Raw genomic sequence first — 18875 nt, 5'->3', positions numbered from 1 at the left:
TCAAACTTTCAAATCAAATTTCAAACTTCAAGGGCGTACAACCCGTCCCCCGAACTACGTTGACTCTGATTCTCCCTAAGGAGATACGTAGGCACTTGGCAACAAGGCGAGTCCCCCTCCCTAAAATCTCAATTTTTCCCCTATTCAATGCCTTAGCTATAAACCTTGCCATAAACCTTTATCTTTGAATGTTAGCCTTTAGGAAAGGGTTGAGGGTGCCTAACACCTTCCCTCGACCTGAATATAGTATCTTACCCTGAATCTCACGTCTGCGTAGGGTTTCCTATTCGCCCTTCAGAATAGGTGGCGACTCTCTAAGTTAAATTTTTAGGGCAGGTTGCTACAGCTGGCGACTCTGCTGGGGATAACTATAACGGTGAATTACTATGCTCCTATAGGCTTTAGGCTTTGGCAGGGTTTAGGTTTGGCAACTTTTTAGGGTTTGGCTAACGCGCCTTTTTCAGGGTTTACAATTATTTTTTTTTCTTAAAAATTGTTTATTCATTTTTGTTTAAAAATATTTAATTATTTATAATATGTTTATATTTAACTGTCTATGTGAATATATTTATATTTTGTTAACTATTATATTTTTGTATACTGCTGGATATATTATGTAGTGTTAAAACCCTAAGTGTGGGAGTTAACTTTGAGACCAAAAGGGGACATGAATCGCCTTACGAGTCTCACTGATAACTCCACTCGGAGTGGGTTAGGTATTTGGAAAGGTCCGAAACGAAGCTTGACTTTGTGGAGGGCTGGACTGGATACTTAGCTGATCTCTCCGGGAACCTACCCCAAAAATTCGAACCTCATGGATAAAATGAGTTGTTCTAAAATCCGAAGAGACAAAAAGTCTCGGAGGCTACGAACGACCCCATGAGACCTTCTAGAACACCCCCTATTAAAAGGTTGGCTCCCAAGAGCCGCTACGTCAAACCTATGAACTTATGTGATTTGTGCTATATGTATATATTGTGTTGATCATTATTTTTATTATTTCTTTTTTCATTCATCATACATCATGTGCATTCTTGCATCATATTTTATTCAAAAAAGAAAAAGAAAAAAGGATATCGTACATATCATGCATGGCATACACATCATTTTCATGACATTAAGAGAATATTCCTCTTCTATCTCCAGAGCAAGAGACCATTCGGAAGGATAACCTAACATCCCGACCATACTATCAAACAAGATTTCAGCAGAAGAAATCAATGGATCAGTTGGAACAGAATCAAGCCGCCCTTCGCGAGGAAGTAGATCAACTGAAGGTCAGCGTGGAAGAGGTTAAAGGAGGTATGGCTCAGATGCTAGAATTCATGAAGGCCCTCCTAGACAAACAAGACAAAGCAAAAGAGGTTCAGTCTGGGGATACCCTGGTTCAGGATGAGATCCCTAATGACGAAAACCCGCTGCTAGGATTTGTTCCAGGCTTTGGCCCGGATAAGGACAAATCTCAGGCCCGATCTGTCAGAAGAGCTATCCAATTCCAAGAGAAAGGAGAGGCCTCCCAAGAAGGATTTGTCCCCACTCCACAAACAAAAGGGACAACGCGCACAGTGCGCATTCCTGCTAGCAATGTCCCTAAGGACGATGATTACCTGGATCTACAATACGGAGTGCAAGAGGTGGACAACTCAGACCAAGTACCTCAGACACAACAGTCTATTCCTAACTCTAGGGAAGACTCCAAGGGTAGTGAACAAATCAAGGCGCTAGAAGAGAGACTAAAAGTGGTAGAAGGATACGATGTCTTTGACGTGAATACCTTCGAAATGAGTTTGGTCTCAGACTTGACTATCCCACACAAATTCAAGATTCCCGACTTCGAGAAATACAAAGGGCTCACGTGCCCGAGGAATAACTTGCGCATGTATGTGCGAAAAATGGCTGCTTATGCTCACGATCAAAAACTGATGATACACTTCTTTCAAGAAAGTTTAAGCGGAGCATCTATTGACTGGTATATGCAACTGGAGAAATCCTATATCAGAAGCTGGAATGATCTAGCTAACACATTTTTGAAGCAATACAAGTACAACTTGGACATGGCACCCAATCGGATGCAATTACAAAACATGTCACAGAAGAAGGATGAATCATTCAAGGAGTATGCCCAAAGGTGGAGGGAAATGGCTTCTCGAGTCCAACCTCCCCTAATGGAAAAAGAACTGGTGGACATATTTATGAGCACCTTGCAAGGACCATACTACGACAAGATGGTCGGAAGCATATCTTCAGGATTCTCAGACTTGGTAGTCATTGGTGAGAGAATTGAAAATGGAATCAAGAATGGGAAGATACAAGGGGCACCCTCAGGTTCCTATCCTCCAAAGAAGTCATATGACGCAAAGAAGGAATCCAACACTGTGGGGGAAATCATGGGTAATCAGACCCCAGTATCACAGCAAAGGGATCAGCAAAAGCACCAGGGTGGCCAACGCACCTGGAGGTCCAAGCCGAAACGATCATTCACTCCGTTGTACATGCCATTGGCTCAAGCTTTGCAACGTCTGCTCAGTCAGAACTTGGTAACTCTGCTGCCTCCATACTCAGCTCCGGCTAACCCCGCTCCCGGGTACAAGCATCATGCTAGGTGCGCTTATCATTCAGATAGTCCTGGTCATGATACAGAGGATTGTGGGCCGTTGAAGCACAAGATCCAAGATTTGATTGATGAAGGGCTCATTGAGTTCGAAGATCCTAGCAAGTCTAACACCATAGGTAGCTAGAAGGAGGATTTCTTAGATCATTAGTTTTGTTTCCATTCGCAATTTCTTTCCGTTTGTTTAAACATTAGTCTTATGACATATGCTATGTACTTTTCAAAAATCATTAATGCATTGCTTACGTTTGTCTTGATTCATTCCTAGTGTTCTCACTATATTTAAAACTGTATTTTACTCGGTTTTCTAATTTGTGATATTCAACTCTCGCCGAAAGTTTTACACCTTTAGAGGGAGAATGACGAAAACGATACCACAATTTCATACACTACGCTTTCGAACAGACCGTGTTGACGATGTACAAGCATTGTTTCAATTCCTAAATAACGGAGATATAAGGATGTTAATCCCTCGTCAACCCCTTTGAGCCCAAAGAAGTAGGAGTTTTCCTTCATATAAAATAAAACCCTTAATATATAACCTGGGGTAGGGTAGCTGCTCAGTTAACTTAATTATTCCAAGTTGTTCCTTTGAACATAATCACCGATGGTTCCCCATCACCATTAAGTCCGGCAGTCAATGTCCTCAAAGAAAAAGAAAGCAATGCAAGAGCCTGCTAAGTCAAAACCTATTAAGGAGACTTAGGCAAAATTGGGGCATCCCGCTGACTGTAATTTTAAAACAAACAGTCCAAAAAAAGGTTAGGGATAAAAAAGTCGAAAAAAGGTTACTATGTACCTTCGACAAAAGGAAAATATTACAAAAAAGGAGAATGACTGCCTTTGCAGATAAACCTTTGGTTTTTGAACCATCACAAATGTCAATGTCACAATTCCCAAATTCTTTTGGAGACTGAATGCATAGTTAACTGAGCATAGGACTGGAGAACATCACGAAGATGGGGATGGGTACAAATGAACTTTGAGCCTCTATCTTTTGTTTCTTTAAACCGTGAACCAGGCCACGTTACAACCTTTAAAAGTCCTAACTGAAGCATGGTTAGTTCGAAAGCATATCGTTACCAAAGGTATCCCGACTCCTTAAGGTCTACTATAACTCTTGAGTTGATATCACTTTCTTAAAAAAAAAAAAACTTTGTTTTACTCAAAAAAATGTTTTCAAACTTTCAAGACAGACATATGCATTAGCATCTTATGAATTTCATTACAAAGTACACTTGTCTATGTAGATTCAGATGTTTAAACATCAGGGAGAAGTTGCATGGGGCATGGCTAATGGCTAAAAATCCTACTGACTGACGAAGTAGCTTTTAAAAGCTTGTCAAAAGAAGAAACATCCCTTACTCATGACTGGGATGGCTAATGTGTACACATGGCATAACTCGTCATTATCCCATTTACATGGGGCAATCTAATCAAGATCCATTGGAATCTCTCAAGGATGCTGAATAGCCCATGGGGCAAGTCCATCACCTGGGGGCACGTTGCAAAGGTCACTCAGTATCAGATGGTGTCAATGCCAGTCTCACATCCTTTCCAGGAACCTTTATAGGATATTTCTCGATCTGTCTATGCAGTCTTCTTTAAGACATTTCCAAATACCTTTCACCCTTTCTAGGAGCCTTTTTCAGACAGTCTTTTAAAGACCCACCTTCTTATTCTTTCTATTTTCAAACCCTTTCAGACAGTCTTCTCTAAGACATATTCATTTCCAAGAACCTTTGCTAGGTAGTCTTCTGTGAGACATCTCCTAACTTTTTCAGTTAGTCTTTTAAGACATATTCAAACTTCTCTTACGCTTTCAAGAACCTTGTCAAACTTTGTTTAAAGTACAGAGTCTTTTCTAAGACAATTCACCGTCCTTTCTAGGGGTAATCTTCTTCAAGATATCTTTTCCTAAGTTTTGTTTAAAACGCCACAAGAAAAAAAAACAGTCTCTATCCTCTATAGGAATATTTTTGACCTTCTGCACAAACATACCCCTTCGAGCTTTGTTCAAAGCGCAATCTTGTTTAAGACAATTTCCCATTCTTTCCAAGGACCTCTTCAGGTAGTCTTATAGAAGACATCATCTCATTCTGAGTACTCAGCAAATCACTGTCCGTCAGGCGCGACCAAAACGCACGACTCATTCTGAGAAGCATCGCTTCACATTCAAATCAACACTTAGCATCAAGGAGACCTCAAAATTGGTCTAATCAAAGACGATCATTCCTGATAAAGACTCTTGAATAGGGAAACCACATCCAGAGGGTTTTCCTAGAACAGGGGTATACAATCCAGAATCCTATTGACTGGGGGGCATATCCTTCAAGAATTCAAACACTGGGGCAATGCATATCAGGCAAGACATGGTGGAACTCGAGTTCTCTCTAAAGGTTCCTCCTTCAAATCAAGGGGCACATCTCTCAAAATTTCTGATATTCAGGAAATCACACTAGCATCATACAAAGAGCATTGTTGCATATTTGATCTTCTCACGCCTGTACTATTCACATCCCGCAGTGTGGGATAGGCATACATGCATAATTCTCATTGAGAATCTCATTACATGACGCATGCATCATGACATTGCATAAAACTAACGCTGCCTTTTCAGGTCATTCCATAATTCAAAAGGATGTTATCATCCAATTACAGTACAGATGCGATCGTATCCACGATTCAATCTCAACGCACACAGATACAATTCTAATACCTCATTCCAAGTCTTTCTTCAAAGACAATCCAGAAGCAATCAAAGAATTCCTTACCTCTCCAGGTAGTCTTGTCCAAGATAACTATCCTAACCTTCCCAAGCAGTCTTGTTTAAGACGTATCCCAAACCTTTCTAGGTAATTCCGTTTAAAATGCTCGCATCCTTTATAGGAATCGTTTTAGATGGTTTTGTTTAAAACATTTCATATCCTCTATAGGAATCTTTTTAGATAGTTTTGTTTAAAACGTTTCATATCCTTTATAGGAATCTTTTTAGATAGTTTTGTTTAAAACGTTTCGCATCCTTTATAGGAATCTTTTTACATGGTTTTGTTTAAAACGTTTCATATCCTCTATAGGAATCTTTTTAGATATTTTGTTTAAAACATTTCATATCCTTTATAGGAATCTTTTTAGATAGTTTTGTTTAAAACTCATCATTCCCTGTATAGGAACCTTTCTAGGTAGTTTTGTTTAAAACGTTTCACATCCTCTATAGGAACCTTTAGAGGTAGTTTTGTTTAAAACGTTTCGCATCCTTTATAGGAATCTTTTTAGATAGTTTTATTTAAAACGTTTCATGCCCTCTATAGGAATCTTTTTGGATAGTTTTGTTTAAAACGCTTCATATCCTTTATAGGAATCTTTTTAGGTAGTTTTGTTTAAAACGTCTTGTGTCCTTTGTAGGAACCTTTTTAGGTAGTTTTGTTTAAAAACATTTCATGTCCTCTATAGGAACTTTTCTAGATAGTTTTGTTTAAAACGTAGCGCATCCTTGCAAAAAAAAAACTTTTCTAGGTGAGTCTTGTTTAAGACATATCATGCCTTTCTAGGTAACTTTCTTAAAATGTTTATCCAACCTTTTCTAAGATATACCCAGTTCTTTATAGAACTCCTCAGTTAGTCTTCTCCAAGACACTCTTCCTAAGCATTGTCCGAAGCCTAAGTTTCTCCGCGTCAACCTTCAATACGCCCTATTCAGGAATCTCTTCAGGTAGTCTTATGTAAGACATTACTCTCTCTCCTCAAGATACAATCAAATAATCTAGGACTGAAAAGCATATGCTTTAGACAAGTACCTTACCAGGCGAATGGATGGCATCTATAAGCCCATCTCCCACAGATCTCCTTTCCGATGCAAGCAAATTTTAGGGCATTTTAGTGTCCAATCGTCTTCCACCTCTTCAGGTTCAAGAAGATTGAACAGGGGCAGCTGTCATACCCCAAAATTTGCCCTCCCATATTCCATTCACAATGATGCAAAGCTCAGGGTTCAGTCCCAAAGACCACTCACTCCAAAGTCCAGAAGATCCATAGTCAACTGGTTTGACCTAAAAAAGTCAACCACCACCCGAGCATAGTCAAAGCTTCCCAATTTTGGTCAACATCTAGTATGTGAAGTACAACCATCATTTGATCAAAGATTGATCATGATTCCATTAATAGAAACTCAGAGATGAACAAATACACAAAGGTTCAAATTAGGGTTTCTTAGGAGAAAGTCAACCCAACTTTGACTGGGCATAACTTTCACATGGAACATCAAAAATTCCCCACTCAAAGCCTATGTTGAAGGAAATTGGATTATCTACAAATTTGTCTCTCACAAGCCAGGGCTAGAAATGATTCATTTGAGAGATACAGTGCAAAAGATTACAGGTCCTTTTCAGGCATCCTCCAAAAGCAGTTTTTTGTCAAAGAGGATATGATCAAGATAAAAGCCCCAAATGAAAAATATGTTCCAAAGTGGCTTATAGAGGACCTCTTGAGGTTTCCAAAAAGTCTTAGAACTCCCTCATAGCTTAAAAATTGAGTGAGATATGATTGATCAAAGTTGGGTGAATTTTGGAGGCAAAATGTGAAATAAGAAGGTTCAAATTGGATTTCTTACAAATAGGCCCATACTTTTATGACTTAATCTTGGCCCATAAGTTATCCAAAGCACATGCCACGAATAATATCATTTTTATTTGACTTTATACTATTTTATTTCATTTAAAATTGATTTTTAATGACTTAAATAAGTAGGAAAATCAAATATTTTGGTAGAAAATATATTTTGACTATTTCCAATCAATATTAATGGCTAAATATAATGCAATTTCGTGACAAATTGATTGGAAAGTGATTAGTACAATATTTGGCAAAAAAAAGAAAATTTCTATTCAAGAAATAAAAATCAAATTTTCTCAAATGGCAAGATTGGATTCAAGAAGCATTTGGGCTATTTTTCTAACCTAATTCACTCTTCTATAAGTAGTGAAGGCATGGCATAGGATTAGGGGGGGAAATCTGGTCAGAAGCGCACCACCAAGAACAAGAAAATCCATCCAAAAACTCAAAATCGGTTTGGGAGAATTGGGGCATTTCAAGGAGATTTGAGGATTGCTACGTGTTCCTTGGATCATTCTGAAGGTGTTTGGATCCCCACGCGTCATCAACAACCCCAGAATCACCTCATATTTGTCAATGTAAGTCAATCAAAAAAACTCTTCGATCTGAATCATATACGCATATTCATTGGAATCTAATTGCATATTCTTGCTTGGTTCAATATCTTGATCGTTTCTGGATTGTTTGGTGGAGTTTGCACGTCTTAATCACGTTTCACCATTGGAGGCCGAGCAAGGTTTAGGGTTTGCGAATTGGGGTTTTCTCCTAGGGTTTAAATTAGGCCTAATTAGTGACATAATCAAGTTTGCGTGGTTGAGACGAAGTAGTTGATAGTGTCGCGAAATATTTATATGACTGCCTGTCCCATTCGCTATTTTCTAGGTTCATAGGCTACGAAACAAATTGGTTGCAAATTGGTAGCTAAATCGTAGATGATTTTGCAGAGAATTACAAGTATAGTGGAGAAGATGATGGCGTGGCATTACGCCACTGGTCCGTTTAAATTTCGCGCCTAGGAATTCCACTATCGTTATTATTTTGCTTATGATATGTTGGAAGCGTGTTTCAAACACACGCGCACGCTAGCTGGGGTGGTTGAAGGGAACGTTTGGGAGCGGAGGGTCACAGGTTCGAACCCTCCCTCCAGCATTATTTTTCATAAAGAAAACAATCTGTGATCCCATGCGTACAGGTCCATGAGGCTCACCATGCGCCCTCAGATCTAGACCCTTAGATCTCCTCCCAGCTTAGATCTAACGCCCAGCAATTGGCCCTCATACCATGTACCATATTAACAACCATACTGGATCTAAATCCTAACAACTTTAATAATTTTTATTATATATTTGTTTTAATTAAAATACCTTTTAATATATATTAATTGTATAATAATTATTTTTTATAAATAAATTATTATGTGATATTTATATTAAAATGTCAATTCGTTGTTCGTGCCGATTAAATCGATTAATCGCTATGGTCAACAATGATTTTAATTAAAGTTCTATTTAATTAAAATACAAATCAAATTATATTCGATTAAATGGTTGCAATTATCTTATTGATCGTGATGATTAATCTTTCCTTGCTCTAAATTTAATTTGTTATTATTTGTAATCGTATTAATCGGTTATGAGGGGTAACAATACAAAACAAAATTCACAAAAATAATAAAACACAATAATTCATTATTAGTGATAATCGAATCAATCGATTTGAATTGGTAATGGTGCAAACCCCCTAATCTTTTAACTATGGTGATCAAACCTATTGATCATTGCGGTTAATAGTGCCAAATCAGGATTGTACGCCCAAACAAATTCCAAAACACTTTTCAAACACCTTTCAAGCTTCAAACTCCAAATACGGATTTTTATCTACGACAGGCTATTCAAAGTCTTCAAACTTTCAAATCAAATTTCAAACTTCAAGGGCGTACAACCCGTCCCCCGAACTACGTTGACTCTGATTCTCCCTAAGGAGATACGTAGGCACTTGGCAACAAGGCGAGTCCCCCTCCCTAAAATCTCAATTTTTCCCCTATTCAATGCCTTAGCTATAAACCTTGCCATAAACCTTTATCTTTGAATGTTAGCCTTTAGGAAAGGGTTGAGGGTGCCTAACACCTTCCCTCGACCTGAATATAGTATCTTACCCTGAATCTCACGTCTGCGTAGGGTTTCCTATTCGCCCTTCAGAATAGGTGGCGACTCTCTAAGTTAAATTTTTAGGGTAGGTTGCTACACACATAGGATTAGCGTGGATGCTCATGTTGACTCCCGTAGTGCTTGCTATGATCGAGCTGGACATGGGGTACCACAACTGGGCGAGGTTCTTTCATGGAACACTGTGTCTGGCACATTTGTTGCCTCAAACGCTTTGTACCCCATGGGAACTGTAGACCCTGGTGACCATTAGGGACCACTTGTCCGTGTCTAGACTACATACCTGTGAGATTGGGGTGGGACAGGAAACCTTGACTCGTACATACCTTGGCTTCTTCTTATTTGAGGTTGGACCTTTATTTGGCCTGTTCTCAAGGTGCTTGATATCCTGGTATTCAAAAAAGGCGTCGAACCTTTGATCCTGGGACATTTGACTTATACAGAAGTTCCACATCAGTTATATATCAGAATCAACGTCGAACCTCTGAATTTGGAGGATTCGACCTTTTTTGACTTATGCACAAGCTATTTATCCAGAAAGCAACGTCGAACCTCTGAATCTGGAGGATTCGACCTTAGTTTATGACCATGAGAAGTTGTTATCTAAGGTCCTTGATCCTTGATCCTGATTTATGATACATTTGCATCTTCATTAACATTTTTGCATTCATGCATGTGCATCCATGGTTACCAAGACTCTTACCACTCTTCCTCTCCATCAAATCAGTCAAGATGATTCCTCCACACCGATATTTAACAAGAGCTCACAGAAGAAGAATCATGGAAAACTATGAACAAGATCAAGCTGCTATTCGAGAGGAGATGGACCAAATGAAAGGCAAGGTTGATGCTATTTAGGAAGCCCTCCAAGCTTTGAGAAATGAAAGAATTCCTGTTGCACAAGAGATTCTTGTTGGTGCTAATCAAGCTGCTGCTAGTCAACCTGATGTCATTCCACCTTCTACTAATCCACCAGAGTTCCAACCAAGGACTAATGCTACTCTTGGGATGCCATTTAGCTTCATGACTGCTGATACTCTTGGAGCTTCAAACCAAGAGGACCCATGCCCATAACTTCTGGAGTGCAAACTATGACTGGGCCTGTTTTCTCATTTCCTGCCCCACCTCCTCAAACAGAGATTCCTTATCCTGCTTTATGTGGTCCTCAATTTGCCAATCCAGAAATGCATCCAATACCAACTACTGAAAGAGCTCAACCCGTTGAGAGATCTACTGATAAGTACCAAATCCTTGAGGAAAGGATTCGAGCTATTGAAGGTTTTAGTGCCTATGGAATGGACGCTGAAGAGATGTGCTTAGTTCCTAATCTGGTTATTCCTCCCAAGTTCAAGACTCCCGACTTTCAGAAGTATAAGGGTTTGAGCTGTCCAAAGAGCCATATCATCATGTATTGTCGTAAGATGGCTTCTCACATCCATAATGACTCATTGCTCATTCATTGCTTTCAATATAGCATGTCTGGGCATCTTTAAACTGGTACATGAGTCTGGAGCGTAATAGGATCCGATCTTGGAAGGATTTGTATGATGCCTTTCTTAAGCAATACCAATACAACATCGACATGGCACCGACTAGGTTACAACTACATAATCAAGTGCAAAGGACTAATGAGACGTTTAAAGAATATGCCCAAAGGTGGAGAGAAATGGTTGCTCAAGTTAATCCACTACTTTCTGAATCCGAATTGGTTGACATGTTCATGAATACTCTTCAAGGGCACTATTACGAAAGGATGGTGGGTAGTGTTTCTTCTAGCTTCTCCGATCTAGTCAGGATTGGTGAAAGAATTGAGAATGGCTTGAAAATTGGTAAGATCCAGAATCTCGCCAATGCTGCTGCTGCTAATCAATATGGGTACAAGAAGCCTCAAAGTAATTTCATCAAGAAGAAAGAAGGCGAGACTAGTGTTGTTTCTGCTCAAGATCAAGCTCCTTGCTATCAAGTGACTGCCACCGCTCCTCAAGCTTATGTGGCACCTGTTGGTCAACAACCTTGGATCCCTTATCAACAACAAGGTTTCCAACAACAAGGTTACCAACAGAGACAAGGTCAATAGAGGCAGAATAGGCCAAAAAGGGTGTATGATCGTAAACCAATGTCTTATAGCTAGCTTCTCGCTCACTTGCTCAATCTCAAACTAGTTCAATTAGGGGAAGCTAGGCCTCCTCCTGATCCTCTCCCTCCAAATTACAAGATTAATGCCAAGTGTGAATTCCACTCAGGAGGATCTGGTCACACTACTGAAGAATGCAGAGTTCTCAAAGACAAAGTTCAGGATCTGCTTGACGCAAAAGAGATTGAGTTTGCACCTGTGACACCTAATGTGATCAATAATCCCATGCCACCTCATAATGGAGCTTCCACCAGTGGACCATGAAGACTTTATGTTTGTCAGAGAACATTTCATTTGCATTAGAATAAGGCCAAGATTGCCATTGTATAGATTTCTTTAGTATTTTCAATTGTATTACTTTTGTTGTTATCAAGTACTTCTCATTGTAAGAAACTCATTATGTTTGAATAAATAAAAATAATGCAATATGCATGTTTTTCTCAAATCATTTCATCTTTGTCATTATGTTCATTGATATTCAACTCATTTGTCTTAAGCAACTGAGAAAGGAGACTAATGAAAATCAAAAACACATGAACTACTAATTGTATGCTTTTGGAACAAGGATCCCTCTGACGATGTACAGGCATTGTTTCAATTCCTAAACACCGGAGTTATAAGGGAGTGAAACCCTCGTCAACCCCTTTGATCCTAAGGAGTAGTAGTTTCTTTTCAAAAAGTACAAAACCCTCAATGTTAACTAGGGGCAGGGTAGTCTTCAGTTAGTGCGACCGAGCGCTCAACTTTCAGGTATGCCATCCGAGGATCAATCATACTCCATATCTCACAACAAAAGAGGAAGATCACTATCCACACTGGATGTCTCTCATTCACTAAGAACAAGGCAGTCACAACCTTTTCAACAAGTCAATCACAAAAATCATACAACTTGTTCCCGATCGAGGAAAAAAAAGAATGAAAAGAAATTTATGAATAAAAAAAAAGAAAGAAATAGTAGCCCGCTAAGTTAAAAAAAAAAAGAAGAAAGGAAAAGCTTTGAAGAAAATGACTTAGGCAAAAATTAGGGTACATCCCGCTGGACAACGAAAACCAAAACCAAAAGAAACTTTTTGTCCAGGCAAAAGTTTGGGATAGCAAAAGGCAAAATCAAAAGAAAAATCCTCCGAGGGACAAGTTGTTATGACCATCAACAAAAAGCACCGAAGAGTGGCTGCCACCTCCATCAAAGCCGTAAAGGATCCTCATCCATCACAATCCTTCCTGAAAGGTGAATACTCGTGTCAAACTGACTGAATGTAGGACTGGAGAACATCAAGAAGAAGGGGTGGGTTAAGTAGAACTTGAGCCTTTATCCTTTGTTTCTTAAACCGTGAACCCGGCCACGTTACAACCCTCAAAAGTCCTAATTGAAGCAGGGTTCGTTTTGAAAGCATACAAACTGTGAAATCATGTTAAAACTGACTCCTAATGTTGCTTGTCATTTGTGTTAGTATCAGTACAAACATTATAGACAAATAAAACCATTCTTTTGAGATTAACATGTGCATTGGAAAGTTCAACATTGAAATTTCGCCGAGTAGACTTACAAGGGCCAAGGTTGGTCACCCACCGAGCAAATATCTAAAGAATCCATTAAGTGGAAGAGTTCCTTTCAATCTGGGGCATTCATCCCATGATCAACACTGGGGCAGACCATTGCAAATCTCCATGATTCAAGCATTATCAAAATCCTACATCAAAAGATCATACAAGCTGGGGCAAGCTAGTAACAATTCATCTCTTCATCTTCAATCAAGTGTTAGATATCGATATATGTGTCGAGGAGTCAATCCATCTCACCTTCACAAATTCTATCCTTCAAGCAACAACCTTCCTGCAAGGAACCCACCATTCACTCCTAGTATCATGGAAACAATCATCAATTCATAATCACAAATGCATCATGCATATCATTGCATTCTCATTGGAATTTGTCCCTTAATAATCAAATCATCAATAAAACAGGGGCATCCACCCTATCTTGAATCAAGCAGAGTTTTATAACTCCACCTAATATATCCCTCAAAGTAGAAACCCTGATCAATCAGTACACTGCATATAGAATTCATTGCATTGCATCTCCAGAAGTGCTTAAAATAAATCAAACATTGCATGTGAAGCATAAGCCAAGTTACTCATCATATGAGGTCCCTACAAACAATCAATTGATATTCCACTGGATCACTCAGAGTTACCATTTTGGTGTCATCTCCCAAAATAAATCATGTCCATCTTTCTTCAACCCAGAGTTGATGTTTTTGTGTTCAACCCAGAGTTGATCTTCCTTCCATCTTTTAACCCCGAGTTAATTATCGTTCCCTCTCACCCAGAGTTGACGGTTATCTTTTACTCCACCCAGAGTCGACGGTTATTGATTTTCTCCTTTTCCCACTCAACCTAGAGTCGACGGTTATTGATTTTCTCTTTTTCCCACTCAACCTAGAGTTGACGGTTATTGATTTCTCTTTTCCCACTCAACCCATAGTTGACGGTTATCTTTCTCCTTTCCCACTCAACCCAGAGTTGACGGTTATCTTTCTCCATTCCCACTCAACCCAGAGTTGACAGCTATCTTGTGTCTTTTCCCACTCAACCCAGAGTTGATGGTTATTTTCTCCTTCCCACTCAACCCAGAGTTGACGGTTATCTCTTGTCCTTTCCCACTCAACCCCGAGTTGACGGTTATCTTTTCTCTTTCCCACTCAACCCAGAGTTGAAGGTTATTTCTAATTGTTCATCTTTCCTTCTCTCAACCCAGAGTTGATGTCTATCTCTTGTTTTCAACCCATAGTTGATTTTCTTTCCTTGCTTTCTTTGTCAACCCAGAGTTGCTGCCTATATCCCTTCCCTTTATTCTTCGACCCAGAGTCGACCCAATTTTCTTCTTCAACCCAGAGTTGAGTTCTATTTCATTTCTAACCCAGAGTTAATTTGTTCAATCAAGAGTTGATACAATATTCCTCAGTGGAGTTGACACCATTTCTTCCCCAGTGGATCATATCTCTCATAAGGCAAATTTTTCAGGTTCACTTAGTATTTAATCTTCTTCCATCTTGAATGCGCGAAAGGCTAGCGCCAATCTCACTTTCAGGTTTAAGACGATTAAATAGGGGCAGCTGTTGCATCCCAAAATTTTCCCATCTAATTTTATTTCTAACTGGCTTATACATCTCATAATCCCATCTATTAGGTCAGCCCACGCATCATGCATTCATTCACCAAGATTATTATTGGGTCATCAAATCAGTGGGGATAGATTAAAGGTGACAATATGGATTAGGGTTTATTTCCCTATTCATGTGGTTATTAAGAGTATATATATGTTCTTATGAGTCAATTAAGATTTTGCGTATTTCTCAAGAGAATTGACGTTTTGATTGATATTATTATGGCCGTCTAATTCATCACTCATCAGATTATCATTTCATACCCTATGCTTTATTCTCTTGGTTACTTTGTGAACAAGCTATTGTGGAAGGATTATTCAAAAATCATGGTTCAAGTGCAATGATGGGTTCAATGCTTCTTATGAGAAATATGCAAAGATTAGATTAGATTCATTCATCAAGCTTACAAGACAAAAAAAAAGAGAAAAGGTCAAAACTTGGACTTTTGGTCAAAGTCAACTAAGGAAGGTTGACTTTTGGACCAAAGTCAATCTTAAGGCCTTTTAGGTTTATCTCATCATGATTTATTCAAGTTGAAAATTGAAGGATATATGGGAGCCTCAAAGTCAAATTTAATAGAGGAAAAGAGCATTGCATATTTATTTCGAAAAGAAAGAAGGATCATTATGTTTTCTCAAGGTCACTACACATTCATTCAATTACAAAGTGACATTACAAATCCAAAAGTAAACTATACAAAATTGGAATTACAAAGAAAATCCAAGAGGCCGTTTCATATTCCTCAACCATCCCACTCCTGTCATGTTATCATTACATTATATTACTACAAAGAAATAACTCGGTACATAAATTCTGGGTTCTCTCTAAGCACCATCATGATATCCACTTGTTAAGCTTTGCTCTACTCCGCAAGTCTCCGCAATCTCTATCTTGCGATCTCGTTCTCAAATCTTCAAACCATTTCTCTTCATTCCTTCATAGCAAACTCTGCATAATCACATCAATACTCCTTCAAATGCTGCCTTGCATAAACATAAATAATCAAAACAGTCACACATTCAGTCGAACTCACATACAACAAATTGCAGCCCTGCACATCAATCCAAACTCTACTGTGACAAGCATATGATCAGCCCCATACATTCATAAAACAATAATTCAGTCCATAAAAACAAAACATACTGCAAAATTCAAACCACCAGAAAAATCAAAGAAAAAGAAGCGAGCCCTGCACATTTATTCATAACTCAGATTAACAATCCATAATTTACCAAACCTACATACCAGAATCGTCATTTACTCATACAATAAACAAGAAATTCAAACAGTCAATAACTACCTAGCATTCTAACCTATCCCTAACTTCTTTATAACTACCAAACCTAACTCCCTCTAACCGATTTCCAACTACCTAACAGTTTCTAACTACCTCTAAACAATCAGTTACAATATAACCATCCTACAACTAATCTCCAACTGTCACATAACAAACTTAAAACAGAATTTAACTAACTTTCTCAAGCCATAACAGATTAACATCTTACCCTTCAGCTCTAACCAACTCATTCAAATCCAAGGGCTCATAATCACTCTCCTCTAACTGAATCCTCTCACTCTCATTCTATATAAACTAAACCTTTCCTTCATTCAAGCTCTTCTCCACCATTTTTGTACACACACGCTTCATTCATCACCTTCTTCATTTCATTGATTCTCCATTCATCTCTCTCCCTTACCTCCACTAAAAGCTCACAAATCCACCATTGATAGAGCTTCAACATCTGAAGCTCTTATCAATTGAGCTCAGCCTCAACCTCACCATATCCTCCACCGCTGCAACCTCTCATCAAGCTTTCAACTCACACACTCTCTCTGAATTATCATCATCATCTTTACACTACTCAACAACAACAATCACGCACAGCAACAACACCATAGCTCATTCGAATATTCATCAAACAAAGAAAATAGAGAGCAAGATTCAGAACACGAGAAGAAGAAGAAGATAGCGCAAAGAGGAATAGAGCAAGAGAAATTACCTGAATAGAAGTGTTCCTCGCGTTTATTTCTCCAGCCACACAATCGCGACCTTCACTTCAAGTAAGTACTATGAATCTCCGCTCTTCATCTTCTTCGTTTGTTCTCATTATCGTTGTAAAGATTGAATCTCCCTGAACATTCCCCCTTTGTTTTTGACACGAGATTCTCCTTCTTCATCGTTTAATCGAGTTTCTATGGGTTTAGGATTTTGATCGTGAGATAAGGTTTGAGAGACCTCGTGGTGAAACGAAGGATGTAAGAGAGAGATGGAAGGAGATCTCGGTTTGATCGGTACCACTTGGCGGTGGCCGCTCGGAGAAGGAAGTTTCTCCAGCGCCGTTCGCGAGAGAGAGTTCTGAGAACGAGAGTGAGAGGAGGATAGGAGTTGATTCGTCGTTCTTTGAACCCTAATCTCCTTTTTCCCTTTTTTTTTATTAAACTAATTGAATAATTGATTTTAATTAGAATTAATTAGGATTAATTAAAGTTTAATTAAGATTGATTGTGTTAATTGGGGTCATTAAGCAAAAATCTGATAGATTAGCATGTCTGAGGATTAACAATGCATTTGGAATATAATAATGTTGGCCCATGTACCTCCTTTTTTGGTGCTGAAGAATCACAACAAGGACCATTCTAGGCCTTTACAGCGAATTGTTAATCATACCCCTCTGGGCCCGTATCACCTTTTTGGCACAGAAAATTATGAAAACAAAAACGCCCTTGGACCTATCGAACTGGGCCCTGAGCCCTTGCTCTTCACACCACTGTATTCAGTCCTCACCCCCCTGTGTACATAATTTTACATGTTAGATTTAGTTTTTATCAGATAGTTTTATATCATATGTTTTAGGCAATCAAATTACTGATTTTTTCCTATTAATTTTAGACCTTTAATACAATTTTGACATAGAAAATAAACATAAAAATATTAGTTTTAGGCTAATTCTCTTAATTTATTTTGCTTGATTTGAATTCCTTTTCATATAAAAATCTTATAAAAATAAATAGTCCTTTTAATTCAATTTTGCACTATATTTTGAATCATTTCATGTCATGCTTTTGTACTATTTTGTATAATCATGTATCTTACTTATGACTTCTAATTGTGACTTTAATTTCCATGTCTCCTTTAATCCTAACCTTTAGGTAGAAACCATGACAACATTAGGATTTAGAAGTTCCCATTTCAATATTAGGCTAGTTTTCATTTATGCTAGTTTCTTTTCCTTTTCAACTTTAAAGCACCTAACAAATACTTGACTTAATTTCCCTTAAAAGATACACGGAAAACACCTTAAAAATGACTAATAAATACTTGACTAATAAAAAGGGAAATAGAAACTCTCGTCTCCCTTGCTTAAGGGAATAACTTGAGTGAACATTCCCAATCATAAAAAACACAAACCAAAGAGTAACTCGAGTCTCCCTTGCTTAAGGGTTCCACTCGAAACACTCAAACTCTCTTCTCTCTCTTGCCTTCAGGGTATTCTTTCTCCTAAAAAGACATGTTGCTTCCTTTCGATCGCAGACTGGTAACGCATAAGACTCCACTCAACGAGCTGCTACCCTGACGCTAGATTGCGAATGTAACTTCGTCCACTAAAAAACACAAAAACAAACAAAATCATGTGAGCCGAACTACGGCGCTCTGATTCCTGAAAAGGATACGTAGGCATTAGGTCGCGGGGCCTAAGCGAGCACAATTATTTATAAATCTTATTTTCCCCGTGTTTCTTTTCTTTCATTTGCATGCATTCCTTTAGCATTAAGCTTTAGATTTACACACCCTTTAGATAGCAACAAACATAGGTGGATACCATCGAGTACGATGGGCGTGAGGGGTACTAGTACCTTCCCCTTGCGTAACCGACTCCCGTACCCTATCTCTGGTCGAAAGACCTTTTCTTATCCTTTCTTTATTCCAGGTTTTTTGATATTCCTTTCCCTCTTTGGGATAAATATATTGGTGGCGACTCTGTTGTTCATCATTTCGCGAGCGTGCGACAGCTGGCGACTCTGCTGGGGACGTGATAGACCTGTTTTGGTCCATTCTTAGCAAGTCGATCCTAGCCTTTGTTTGTTGTTTGTTTGTTGGGTGTGCTTATATATTGTTTATGTTTTGCATTGTTTACTTTATGCTTGCATATCATGTTTATTTTATCGCCTGGACTATATTATGGGCC

The sequence above is a fragment of the Vicia villosa genome, unplaced genomic scaffold (genome assembly GCF_029867415.1).
Source record: "Vicia villosa cultivar HV-30 ecotype Madison, WI unplaced genomic scaffold, Vvil1.0 ctg.002467F_1_1, whole genome shotgun sequence".
Taxonomy (NCBI): Eukaryota; Viridiplantae; Streptophyta; class Magnoliopsida; order Fabales; family Fabaceae; genus Vicia; species Vicia villosa.
Note: the sequence above shows the minus strand (reverse complement) of the source record.